At 42.9% G+C, this 13,402-nt stretch overlaps 1 protein-coding gene across 2 annotated transcripts in view; it reads right to left on the bottom strand.

The window, feature by feature from the left end:
- Positions 1 to 13,402, bottom strand: part of emp2 (epithelial membrane protein 2) — a 52,874-nt gene that overhangs the window by 21,076 nt on the left and 18,396 nt on the right. The window contains exon 1 of one of the 2 annotated variants that reach the window (XM_015941860.3): positions 437 to 598. The exons of the other annotated variant lie outside the window; for it this stretch is intronic. The gene's annotated coding sequence lies outside the window, so the exon portion shown is untranslated. Of the gene's footprint in view, positions 1 to 436; positions 599 to 13,402 lie in introns of those variants that run through there. 2 annotated transcript variants of the gene reach the window in all.

Raw genomic sequence — 13,402 nt, 5'->3', positions numbered from 1 at the left:
TTTGGCTGTCAAACTTCCATAATGCCACTTTAATTAAAATGTATCTAAAACAACCAACATCGTTTTTTTAATTAAAAGAAACAAAAACATTTTGTATTAATTTAAAAAACATTATATGCAGTATTTTAGTACTTTTAAAAAGCAGTTCCTTAAAATTGTCACTCAGAAATGCACGTATTTCCTGGGAGGAGATTGTTTATCTTCCTTAGAAATGAACCAAACACTCATTCACTGCACTGAAAATACATTTTACACACACGAACACACACCAGCGGCTGACAGGGCCTCTTTTATCTGAGTAAAAATATCCACAGGCGAAAACGCACGGAGCGAAGGCACGTTATCCCTACTGAAGAGAATAAACACGTTCAACAGGTCGCGTGGATGAAGTTTAGGAGGAAAGTTTCAGTAAAACGAACAATTAAAGGTCACTCACCGAGTTTAGGAGAAATAAACGAGGTTTAGGGCTCCGGTGGTCAATGAACAGAGGTTAAAGGTGAATTAAAACGTGTGAAAACAGCCTCCAGGCGGTTACACACACCAGGAACCTGACTGGCAGCCCCCTCTTAAAAACACAGCAGAAAAAAAGGTTCTCGCGCTCTGCAGAGTCCGAGCGCGTGGGGGGAGGGCTCGCGACCTGGTGCTGGGCTGGGTGTGGTTTGGATGCAGCTGCCGCTGACAGAGAGCTGTGTGTTAAAATTTACTTTTTCTCCTCATGGGGACAGCATTCTTATGAATTAAACGAGTGTTTTAATGGGAATTAATCCAGTGTGCGCGAGCGCGTGGAGGAAACGTGCGTGGCGGCAAAATAGGTCACCACTGGAAGTTTTTGTTTCCCTTATTTCACTTTGGCAGAAAGAAAGGAAAAGAAAAGATCAGATGGAGGGAGGGAGACAAGAGGAAATTAAAGGGATGAACGGGGATGAAAAGTCAGGAGGCTTCTTTTGTTTGCATTTTTCCGTTTATCCTTTTCATTTATGTGGTGTTTGAGAAGACCACAATGTTTACTTTGTCCTCCCTCTCAGCTCTCTGCCACTCATTTTAAATAAAAGTCCTTCCTTTCCGTTACCACCTCTAGTGAATTCCTTCTTTGATGCCTTATAATTTTCTTCTTGCAAATTGCAATCATGAAACAGCAAAAGCAAGACAGAGACGCAGAAGAAAAAAAATGTCATATCTCCGATTTGCAGCCGTGTTCATCTGCTTTTGTTGACATGCATCATCAGCTGCTGCACTATACCTTTCTCCAGGCAGTTCTGCTGTTGTTCTCATAATTGGTGGCTGTTTAGTAAATATGGAGCTACAGTCCTGGTTTGCATGGAAAAAGCCTGTGGTGATCTGTGTAAAGGTAACCTTTGCTGATGAGCAAGGGGATGGGTCCATAAAGCTAACGCCAAGGACAGTTTTGCATTTATTTAGATATAAATGAGTAATCTTACGTTTCCTTTCTGATTAAACAGAGACAGATTTCTACTTCAAGGATTTTTGGGGGAGAAGCCACGGTTACCATGACCAAAACAGAATACCAGGCAGGGGCGTGTCCAGGGAGTGGCCTGGGGTAGCACATGCCACCCTTGGAATCTGATTGGCCACCCCAGGTGCCACCACACTATTTACTTTTAAACAGGCTTTTCATTATCCTCAAAAGGCTTGGGGGTAAATCAAAAAAAGCATAACTATTGGTGCCACCCATGCACAAAGTTGTGCCTCACCTGGGCCACCCCATTTTAAAAGATCTGGACACGCCACTGATACCAGGGTGGAAATATACCAAAGAAAACAACCATTATGAGGTGGTTGTATTTTAAAATTACCAGTAATACTCTGTGTGGCAGGGAAAGCCCTCAACATTTCTTATAGGATGATCATCACCAACACTCCCAACCACCACCCAGCTATTTTAATCAAATCTTTAAAATATAACCATTATTTGATATATTTTGAAATGGGCTTATCACACAAATTTTTGCTCTGTTACACCAATTTCTCTGTTTGCCGTTTGATTAGCTGTGGCAGCCATTTCAAATTGAGTTGACTCCAAACTTTAATTACTCGTAGTCATGGATCCGATGAAGTTAAAATCCATTCAGTATGCTAGGAGATATTTCATCAATGCTACAGGCACATAGACATGGGCAAAAACATCAGCACTCACTCTTTGGCAGTAAAAAATGGCACATGGGATCATGTTTTAATTTCCATCATTAATTCCTGATTCTTAAAGCAACAACCTCATTCATCTATCCATTTTTCTCCACTTATCCGGTTGGGTCATGGGGGCAGAAAGGCCCAGACTTCCCTCTCCCCAGCTACTTGGGCCAGCTCCACCAGAGGAATGGTAAGACGTTCCCAGGCCAGATGAGAAACATGGTCCCTCCATAGTGGCCTGGGTCTTCCCTTAGGCCTCCTTCTGATTGAACAGGCCCAAAACTCCTCACCAGGGAGGCATCCAGGAGGAATCCTAACCAGATTTGTTTTCTTTGAGGTTTCTTGCCTAATCAAATTTGATTTTGAGGACATAGCAAGTAAAAGTGTACACACCCCTCTCTAAATGCTTATTATTTACAGATATTCTCTGGCAAAACTTCCCCTTTACAGACACGGGCCAGTCGAAATAGCTGCAAAATTGCCACTCACTTGAAACCTTGACAGCTACTAAAGAGGCAATGACACAATTTGCCTCCAGAACCATCCAGGTGGAGGGCAGCAACCCCACCTCCCTCCCTGACGACCTCAACGCTTTCTACACCAGGTTTGAGACAGACAATATCACCCAGCTTGAGGAGTCCAGATCCTCTCTCAAACCTGGCAGCTCTGCACTCGCCTTCCAGACCGAGGACATGGTGAGAGCCCTCAGGAGGACCAGGGAGAGGAGCTCACCCGGCCCTGACAACATCAGTAGCAGAGTTCTGAGGCACTGTGCAGAGCAGCTAGTGTGGCAAGGTGGATAAACGAGGGCCCGGGCGGGATTCGATCCCCAGACTCCCGGGTGAGAGTTATACGCTCTAACCAGTCAGCAAAAGGGACATCCCCTTGGCCAAGTAGCCAGGGCGCACGATCTATCGGGACATTGTGACAGGACGCTCACACTGTCACACTAGGAAATGTGTTCCAGACTCTATTTCAACAGTCACTTGACAGTCACACCGTCCCCCAGTTGTGGAAACACTCCACAGTTATCCCTGTCCCAAAAAGAAGCAACCCAAAGTCTCCTAACGATCTTCGTCCTGTGGCACTCACCTCCTTGGTGATGAAGGCCATGGAGAGGATCATAAAACAGCACATTGTGAGAGCAACTGAGCCCCTGATGGATCCACTCCAGTTTGCTTATCGTGCACGCAGAGGCGCCGATGATGCAAAAATCTTCATCCTGGACTCCATCCACAAACATCTGGAGCTCCCTGACTCCTCCGCCAGACTTCTGTTTGTTGACTTTTCATCAGCATTCAACACTCTGCATCCTCACATCCTAGCTACTAAACTTTCCTCCCAATTTCATCTAGATGACCAGTTAACCCTGTGGATACTGGACTTTTTAACCAACAGGACTCAGAAAGTTCGGGTCAACAACTGTCTCTCCGGTCTCCGTTCCACCTCCACCGGCTCCCCCCAAGGCTGTGTGCTCTCCCCCCTGCTCTACATCCTCTACACCGACGACTGCAGATCCACACATCCCAACTGTCACCTGGTGAAATACGCTGATGATACAGTCCTCCTATCACTGCTGTCAGGCTCCTCACAACACCACAGACCTGCTCTTCAGGAGTTTGTAGAGTGGTGTGACAGCTCCAAACTTGAACTGAATGTGAGCAAAACCTAAGACATGGTGGGAGAGGGATCCGGCTGCTTCAGTAACCACCATTATCCATGGGAACCCAGTGGAGGTGGTGGAGGAGTACAAGTATCTGGGAACCACCTTTGACAACCTCCTGAAAGTCTCTGCTAACACAGGAGAGATTCTCAGGAAGTGCCACCAACAGCTATATCTCCTTAGGAAGCTCAGCTCCTTTGGAGTCAGCTCCTCAGTCATGATGACTTTTTACTGTGCCTTCCTGGAAAGCATCATGACCATCTCCATCACTTGCTGGTTCTACTCTCTTAGCCTCCAGAACAGGAACCGACTACAGCACACTGCATCAGTGTGCTCCAAAATCGTTGGCCTGCCTGTCAGAACTCTTGCTCAGGTTTTCTATCAACAAGCCCTGAGACAGGCAGCCAAAATCCTCCACAACCCCTCTCACATTCTTCACCCCGCATTTCAATGGCTCCCCTCTGGGCGACGCCTACGCTGCATTTCCTGCAAGACTGAGGAGGAGGGCCACCTTTGTCCCCAAAGCCATTCTGCTCTTTAACTCCAGCAGATAAGATAAGACCATCCCCCGATAAACCCTCTCCTTGGGCTCTCCATATATTTAACTTTTATACAGATGACACTTTAGTCACTTTATTCACTTACTCAGTGTTTTTTTTGTGTGTGCATATTTTACTGTTTTATCCATCTTCTTGCTGCTTTATCACTTCCTTATTGCCTATTTATTCAATGTTTGTATGTCCAACATCATGCTGCTCTGCTGTTATTTTTTTTAATTGCCCCTCGGGGATAAATAAAGTTTTTCTGATTCTGATTCTGACAATTTGCGACTTATTTAAGCCTAAAAGGTTTGCATTACAAGCTCAGGACATCAAATTATTTATCAATCTATTTCTCGTGAGTTACCATTGTAGTAGGATGGCATGCAGTCCTGCAGTCATATGGAGCTAGGACGTGCATGAGGCCGTGAAGAGGGCATTGTCATTGCTTGTTTTCCTGCTCATAATTCCATGCATTTTCCAGACAGCCCCAGCATGTGACTTGCATTATTATCCCTGAGGCTGAGCATGAGTGGATGAGTGTGATGCTTAAATTTTTACTGAGAGTCATCGTGAAGCCAAGCAGTTATTGGTCTGATGCTGCCCTGCAATTTTAATGCCCTGTTGTCGTAAAACCTAGGAAGCTTTAAAGCTGATGTCTTTCTTTATCCAGGAGGTGACATTTAGATCCAAATTGCCAAAATGAGGCTAAAGGGCTGCAAAAACACACATAAAGGTGCATTATGTAAGAATGAAGTGAGAATGACATCCTGTGATCAGATTTGGTCACTGCAGGCTATTTTTCTAAAGTAAAAGTCACTATCTCACTGCTTTTCCATTCATGTAGCCAGCTTAAACAGTATTGTTTAACCTCTGTGTTCAAATGTTTATATAGTAAAGTTTCACATCGTTACTGTTTGAAAAGCAGGGAACCATGGACAAAAATTCTCATTAGACCATGATTTGCTCTCCGAAATTTCAACATAGGCTACTTGCTTGTGTTTCCACAACCAAGAGACTTGAAACAAAATAGGAAAGACTGCAAAAATGAACCTAGTCTGCATGGAGATAAACTCTTGTGTTTGTCATTATTTAACCTACACTGCTTTACAACAGTCAGGCGAATTATCAGTTGTTTTTTCCTTATTCTAGTTGAGCTAACCTTAAAATTACATTTGAATGTTCGGATTTGGGCTTTTTTTTTTAGCTCTTTATTCCCAAGCCTGCCACACCATTATTGTTTAATTCAACATACTGCTGTTGCACAAATTAGTTCACATGTAAACACACGCACCTTTACAATGCCACTGCTTGTTTTACCAACAAAATGATCCAATCTCTGGCAAGTGACCCCATTTATCCACCTCTGCTTTCACACACACATTGCTGCAGATTGGAGCTGGATTAACTCCTTTGCCAGGTGGAAGGTGACAGATTCACGATACGTAGTCACCTCAGACACATCTGACCTTGAATCTGAAGATTTTTACACTAATCCGAGTGGAACAAATTAATACCTGAAATGTATAGAATACATTCTGGAATTTTGGCTCATTTTATGCCTTTGACATGTGCTTTTTGTTATTTCAAACTATTATGGAGATCTCTGGGGCTTCAACTGTATTCCAGCCAAGGGCGCCCCCAAGGGGTGGCCATGGCCACCCCTAGAAAATTTCTGGCCCCCCCAGGAAAAAACAGTGTTACCAAATCATATTAATGTTCAGTCAAACCATATATTGATCTTGTTTATTCAAGACATAATTATAAAACAAAACAAAAATATTACAATTAATTAGTGAAGAGATAATCAGATTTTTAATAAATACATATGTTTCAGCTGCTCACCATTTAAAAAAAAGTTTTTATCTCCACAGTTTTATTTTTAACACAGCAACAGGTGAATTAACCCCCCAAAAAATTCATTTTTAAATTTAATTATGAATAACATTTTAAATAACAGAAATGTATATTTCTGAAATGTTTGTGTTTGCAAAATTTATACGTACTGTTATTCTAATGAAAACGAATAAAGGCGCATTGCAGTACATCGCCACAGGCTAAATTCTCCCAGCGTTACCACAAGAACCAATTTGGTGTGCCACCCCAAACATGTCTTTGGCCCCATCTGGCCACCCCTATCAACATTTTCTGGAGGCGCCCCTGATTTCAGCTTCATTCATCAACATGAGGGCCTCACGTGTGACAGTAAAAACAAACTTTTTCACGCCACTGCAGCTCCTGGTGCCGGACCGCTGCGCACACACAAGTACGCTGAAAAAGAAAGAAAAAAACATCCACACCAGACAGGAATCACCCCACCCTCTCCCAGTTCCTGTCTCTTACAGCCCGTGTGAGTGTGTGTGTGTGTGTGTGTCCACTCTGTATAATCTCACGACTGGTGGCAATCAGCAGGAGTCAGACTGAACTGCACAGGAAAACACTACACTAGACATGATATTAAAGATAGCAGGGGATAGAAGAAATAATATTACAGAGGAACAATTATGCAAAGATTGTAAAGAGAGAAACAACCCGTCGGAGGGATGTGATTGTGGAACAATGCTGGCAGTAAAGCTGTTTTCTTCACCTCCCTTCCTCTCCTAAAAACGCAGACAGTGTTCACACAGATACACTTAAATCTGAAACAATTTTCCCATTTTTAGACTTTTACAAGGTTTTCACCAATATTGTTAAGGGTCAAACAACAAAATGGCCTTCATATATTTGCTTGGCTGACATACATAAGCCATAAAGAACTGAATTTCCAATGAGAATCTTTTCACGTAAAAATTCAATTGTTGTTAACTTTTTAGAAAATGTTAATGTGACCCAAAACAAAGAGGATAAGCTTTGAATGAGTGGGAAACATTTCCAAATACCAAAAAAAATCATGTTGGAGTGAATACAAGGTCACAGGAAGCAGAAAAAAAACAAGAATTCATCACAACCCTTCCTTTTCCCTAAAGTATCCACGCTCCACGCATGTCAACTGGATATTTGTGTAAATACTCCAGGGAATATTAGTCAGGAATTAAGTATCACACATGCGCGCACACACACACACACACACACACACACACACACACACACACACACACACACACACACACAAAGATGACCACATACTTTCCATTGCATTTGCATTTGGAGATTTTCATTCATTTGCATTAGCACCTGGTTAACATCCGAACAGAGCTTCAGACATAATGAAAAGACCAATGGATAAACTGAAATGAAAGAAAAGATTGAGGAAACAATAGAAAAGGGAATATTGAGGTTTAAAAATTAAAAGTACAGTAAAAAATGAAAGAGAAAAACCCCATTTAGTGATTTACAAACTAGACAAAGGTCTCTTTCATTGGTGCCATTACTAGATGACCAACTTTGAAGGATCTTTAAGCCTGAGAATGAAGAGGTCCTTCAGTGAAAAACCATTTTTTAATTATAATTTTTAAAATAATAATCATCACAATCAATGACGGTGCGAAGATTTCTAACATTGAAAATTTTCCAAGAACATGTTGGCAGTGCTAAAACAGTTACTATTCCTACTGCACATGCAACACTGACATGTGACCAGACATAGGCTGCTGGCCTAACTTGTCTTCCTTCCTTTACACAAACTCTTCCACATGCTAGTCAACAAAATTCCCAGAATTTCCTTCCATGTTGGAACAAAGATATTTTCATTATCATTCCAAGCCCATCCAGCTGTTGAATGAAGGCAAACACGCAAAGAAACAAAGAGATAAGAATTGTTATTTTGGGTTATTCTGGTCAGACAGGACAGCTGGAGGGGTGTGGGGGAATCTCTGCTTCCTGCCAATCAGCCTGGCCAGCCAGACTTGTCCTCTGTTTAATTCTGCACAGTGAAAGAGTCTGGTAAGTCACAGGCATTGGGGCACTTGAGAGGCGGGACTAGGCAGCTCAAAAGTAACCAATCAGATAAAAGACGGAAATCCCGACCGTACCGCACGATGCTGTAGTTTTCTAGTAAAAAAAAAGAAGGCATCTGGCAAAGGCGCAAACATCTTTTATTGTATTTTTTTAGAAGAAATGCTTTTAGAGCTTCTACTTGTGGTTTTAAAGACATTCAAGTAATTTAGAACAGAGGAAAGAGCTGCAGTGAACTCCGCCTCTGTCTTTGTTGTTTATGAGGAACTGAGTGTCGCTGTGTGTGCGTGACGTCTGCGACGCTATAGTTTTTTAGCTGTGGTAAAGATGGAGTCTGGCGACAGCGCAAACATCTTTCTTTACAGGAAAGGTCAAATGAGCTTTGAAAGAAAAGCGTCTGGATTTCTTTGAGTTGCTTGAAGACGTTTCACCTCTCATCCGAGAGGCTTCTTCAGTTCTAAGGTCAAATGGTGGAGAGTCCCAGATCTGGGACTCTCCACCATTTTAATTTGTATGATTCAGCTCTCAAAGATCACCGTGATCAACATGTTGTTAATAATTCTTGGAGAGAAACAGCTCGCACTGTCGGAAAAGACGAGGACGCTGTTAAAAAATGCTGAAATGCCATGTTGTAAACAGTAATTTCTACTTCTACTATGGTGTAGTGATGGATGCATGCCGTAGAGCTCCATGCTGCCCCGTTCAGTTTGGGAGAATATTGGCTCACCGCAGAGACAAGCCGCACGAACCATAAACGCTGCGAGTTGTGAAGCGCGTTCCATCCGCGAGCCGCATCACCAAGCGGAAAGTAAATGTGTCAAGCATAAACCAAGCTTTAAGGTCCCAACTTGAACTTGGATTACTTTTGTTGTGCAAATGTACCGACCTTTAGGATGAAGAGTCGATCCTTTTCAATTTGTCTCAATAGAAATTCCATTTTTGGTTCTTTTTTAAACACAGAAAAGGTTTTTCTTTACCTTGCTGACGTTTCGTTTGCGGCTGCAAACTTCCTCAGAGCTGACGCTGATGGTGGCGTCACTTCCTACTCTGTTTATCCGTGGGCAGCAGAGGACGATGTCGCCCTCTGCTGCCCGCTCTCCCCTCTCCGATGACGCAGTCTCATGCGCTATCCAATGTGTAATCCCCATCGTCTCTGTTCATGGTCCCACATCCACGTCTCCTTACCTCGATAGCTTCCTTTATCCATCGTTTGTATTTCTGTTGTTCGGTGTTCATGATCCTTGTGTTGTCCCAGTCCATTATATGGTTTTCTCTTGTGCAGTGATCTGCTACGGCTGACTTCTTTATTGTACTTTCTGCTTCTTGTTTTGCTGCTCTTGTGTGTCTTTGACTTTTTTCTCTCTCACATTCCTTTCTATGTTCTATTGTTCGTGTGTTGAGTTGGCGTCCGGTTTCTCCTATGCATGTTTTATTGCAGAGTTTGCGTGGGATTTTGTAAACGACTCCACATTTAAGTCCAGCTGGTATCTTGTCTTTTGGGTGTCTGTTTCTAACTGTTGTGAATCGGAGAGGGGAGAGCGGGCAGCAGAGGGCGATAACGTCTTCTGCTGCCCGCTGATAAACGGAGTAGGAAGTGACGCCCCCCCATCAGCGTCAGCTCTGAGGATGTTTGCAGTCGCAAACGAAACGTCAACAGGTAAAGAAAAAACCTTATCTGTGTTTAAAAAAGAACCAAAAATGGAATTTGAAGACAAACACAGCAAGAACGTACAAAAGATGTTTAAAGAAAAATACGGACAACAAGGAATAAAGGACTTCCGCCGTTTGGAACATTTACACCAAAAATGCACACGTCTTAGGAAACACCTTCATTTGAATTTAAAATGCCGGGACGAAAACATCACACCAACAAGCCTACAGCTGAAAACACTGATCCGGACCAAGACAGCACAGAAAACAGAGAGCACTACTCAAAGAAAGGATAAGAAATGTTGCAACCAAACAGACGCAAGTGGATAACGAACTTGAAAGAAGACATCTGGACTTTAAAAGGAATTACAAACTTACCGTACCGATACCGATATCCGATATTAAGATCACTGTTTTGTCCGATAAACGATATTTGCCGATGCCAATATACTTATATTAATGCTTCTAAAATCAGCAGATTTTGTATAGAATCAAAATTATTAAAGCTGAATTTGCATTATTATGTACACACATCACACACATTTATGCTTCTGAGATGACTACAATCACTGTCACAAGACTAAACGATACACATCACCCCCTTCACCCGCTGAAACAGATAAACAAATGGAGACAAGATGGAAAAAATATCGGTTGTTAATATCGGCCCGGTTTTATTTATCGGACCGATACCGATACGTTAAAAAAATTGACTAACATCGGCCGATACCGATATTGATGCCGATATATGTCCATCCCTAATTAAAACCTTTTTAACATGAACAAATTTGTCCCTCGTTCTCCTCCTTTTCATGCAATCAGCACCTCTAAACACACGTTTCTTGTCATTCCTGTCCATGAATAAAACACTTGCTGATTACATTTGTACTTATTCAGTCACAGGTGAACAAAAGTTCATATTTTTGGACTTTTTTCAAGAGTCTTTCTTCAATTTGTTCTGTGTATGCTGCAAAATATCCATCCATCCACCCATTTTCATCCGCTTATCCGGAGTCGGGTCGCGGGGGATGTCGAGAGGCCCAGACTCCCCTCTCCCCAGCCACTTGGGCCAGCTCTTCCGGGGGAATCCCAAGGCGTTCCGTGGCCAGGTGAGAGACATAGTCCCTCCAACGTGTCCTGGGTCTTCCTTTAGGCCTACTCCTGGTTGGACGTGCCCAGAAAACCTCACCAGGGAGGCGTCCAGGAGGCATCCTGACCAGATGCCCAAGCCAAGATGGCTTGGGCATGCTGCTAAAAATCATTTTATTTTTGGAGGGGGCAATGGCAGTGCTGTTGATGAATGTACAGGAAGCAGCATTTTGACCAATCACAAGCTCCGTCTCCGTCACTTTCAACAGATAGTTAAAAAGTTGGACATGTCTCTGTCAGCCTCTGCGAGCCTGTCATAGGCAAGGCATAATGGCGTTGCGCGTCTCCGTACCAACAAAGATGCATGAATCATGCTTAACTTTTAGAATTTCAAGGATTGCTGAGTTCTCAGAAATTGGCTGGTCATTTTATTGAGGATGCTAATATAGATGTGGCAGTGTGAGCATCCTGTCACAGTGTCCCGACTGATCATGCACCCTGGCTAGTTGGCCAAGGGGATGTCCGTTTGGCTGACTGGTAAGCAAGCATGACTCTCACCTGGGAGTCTGGGGATCAAATCCCGCCCAGGCCCTCATTTCTCCACCTTGCCACATAAGATTTTAAGTGTTTCTGTTTGAAAATGTGCTTGTGAGTTAGGATTTCAGTTGTAAGAATCAAGTTAGTGTATGGAAGCATTAATAAGCAACGTCTGGATTTCATTTACATCCCGAAATCTTATTTCCTTTGCAGCCGCGTGGAGGCGTGACCACCTTCATTAGAACAGTTTGTGTATTGATTAAAAGTGTGTGTCGTCACTACATTTTCTCTATGTATTAGTTGGGCATTGACACGTGATGAGGAGATTCTCAGCTTAATTTCAGTTCAGTTCTGAGTTAGTATTGTTTCTTGTGTTTCTGTGTTTCCATTTCAGTCATCCCGCCTTTACAGCACTCTTTGTTTTCTCAAAATAATGAACTCATTGTAGACTAATCTGGCATGTTAGGCATGTTCAAGCAAGTTTTTTCTATTTCTACTTGGGAAACAAGCAATTCTTTTAGTAAGTTCAGTTGGCTGATGAGGTAAAATTAGTCATAACTTGCAGGGAATCCTTAGCCTGGCCTGCCAGACTCCTCCTCTGATTAATTCTGCACAGAGAAAGGGCCTGGGAACTATCCTATTCAAATAATCTCACCCCTTGAGAATTCTAGCCAAGCCAATCAGTGCTGAGCAGCGTACCTCACACACCACAACACCGAGTTTGTCATAAGCATGGCGACTGGATCAGAGTTCGCTGCGGCTCTTTCCTCTGTTCTAAATGACTTGGACTCGTCTTTTAAAAAATAACAAGTGAAGCACTAACCCTAACCCTCACCAAATGCCATTTTTGACTACAGCTAAAAAACTACAGCATCACGGGCGTCACACACAAGCGACGCTCAGTTTTTCATAAACAACAAAGACAGCGGCAGAGTCCGCTGCGGCTCTTTCCTCTGTTCTAAATGGGTTGTTTCTCAATGCCAAGGAACATTGCCTTGATGTCTTGGCCCCACTCCGGTTGCCTAGGAGATACGTCATCGGGAGCCGCCAAGACTCGTTCCAATGTTCATGTTCTACTGAGGCGTGTGTTCTCCGTTTGTTAGCCGTTTAGCTAGCTGAGCAAGGATACACAGGAGGTGCCTTGTAGCCTAGCCTTGGTCAAAAATTACCCAGAATACACCGCTGTATTTTCAAAAGGATGGCGGATCAGAAGCCGGCAGCTACTTCGAGGACAATTTTCAAGTTCAAAAGTAAGTCAACTAATTTAAAATGTAATTTTTTTTAGATCCAAAGAAGTAATCTATTGCTGGTTAGTTGCTTATTAGTTGCAGCTTCGGTGGCTAGCGGGTAGTAACTCGCTTAGATATTTAATTTAACAAACATATACACAATTTAAAAAGTAAAAGGCTCGTTATATATTTATATTGAAACTAATACGCATAAAATATAACATTAGCTCCCGTGTCACGTGACGATACGTGACCGCCGTGGAAGCCGCGGTCACGTGATGTAAGTCTGTTCCATTTAACCGTTTTCTTTAACCAAGGAAGGACTGTGTCCTTGTAAGCAAGGCACCTGGCCTCGCAAGGCCAGGCACCTTGACACTGAGGAACACCCTATGACTTGAATGTCTTTAAACCCACAAGTAGAAGCACTAAAAGCCTTTCTTCTACAAAAAAAAAAAGATGTTTGCTCCATTGCCAGATGCTTTTTTTGACTACAGCTAAAAAACTACAGCGTCACACGGTACAGTCGGCATTTCCGTCTTGTTTAATTGGTTCTTTTTGAGCTGGCTAGTCCCGCCTCTCACGTGCCTCTCTACCTGTGAGTTACCAGACTTTATCTGTACAGAATTAAACAGAGGATGAGTCTAGCAGGCCTG

Source organism: Nothobranchius furzeri, chromosome 12, assembly GCF_043380555.1.
Source record: "Nothobranchius furzeri strain GRZ-AD chromosome 12, NfurGRZ-RIMD1, whole genome shotgun sequence".
NCBI lineage: Eukaryota > Metazoa > Chordata > Actinopteri > Cyprinodontiformes > Nothobranchiidae > Nothobranchius > Nothobranchius furzeri.
The sequence above is the reverse complement of the archived record's forward strand: the minus strand, read 5'-3'. Positions and strand labels throughout refer to the sequence as shown.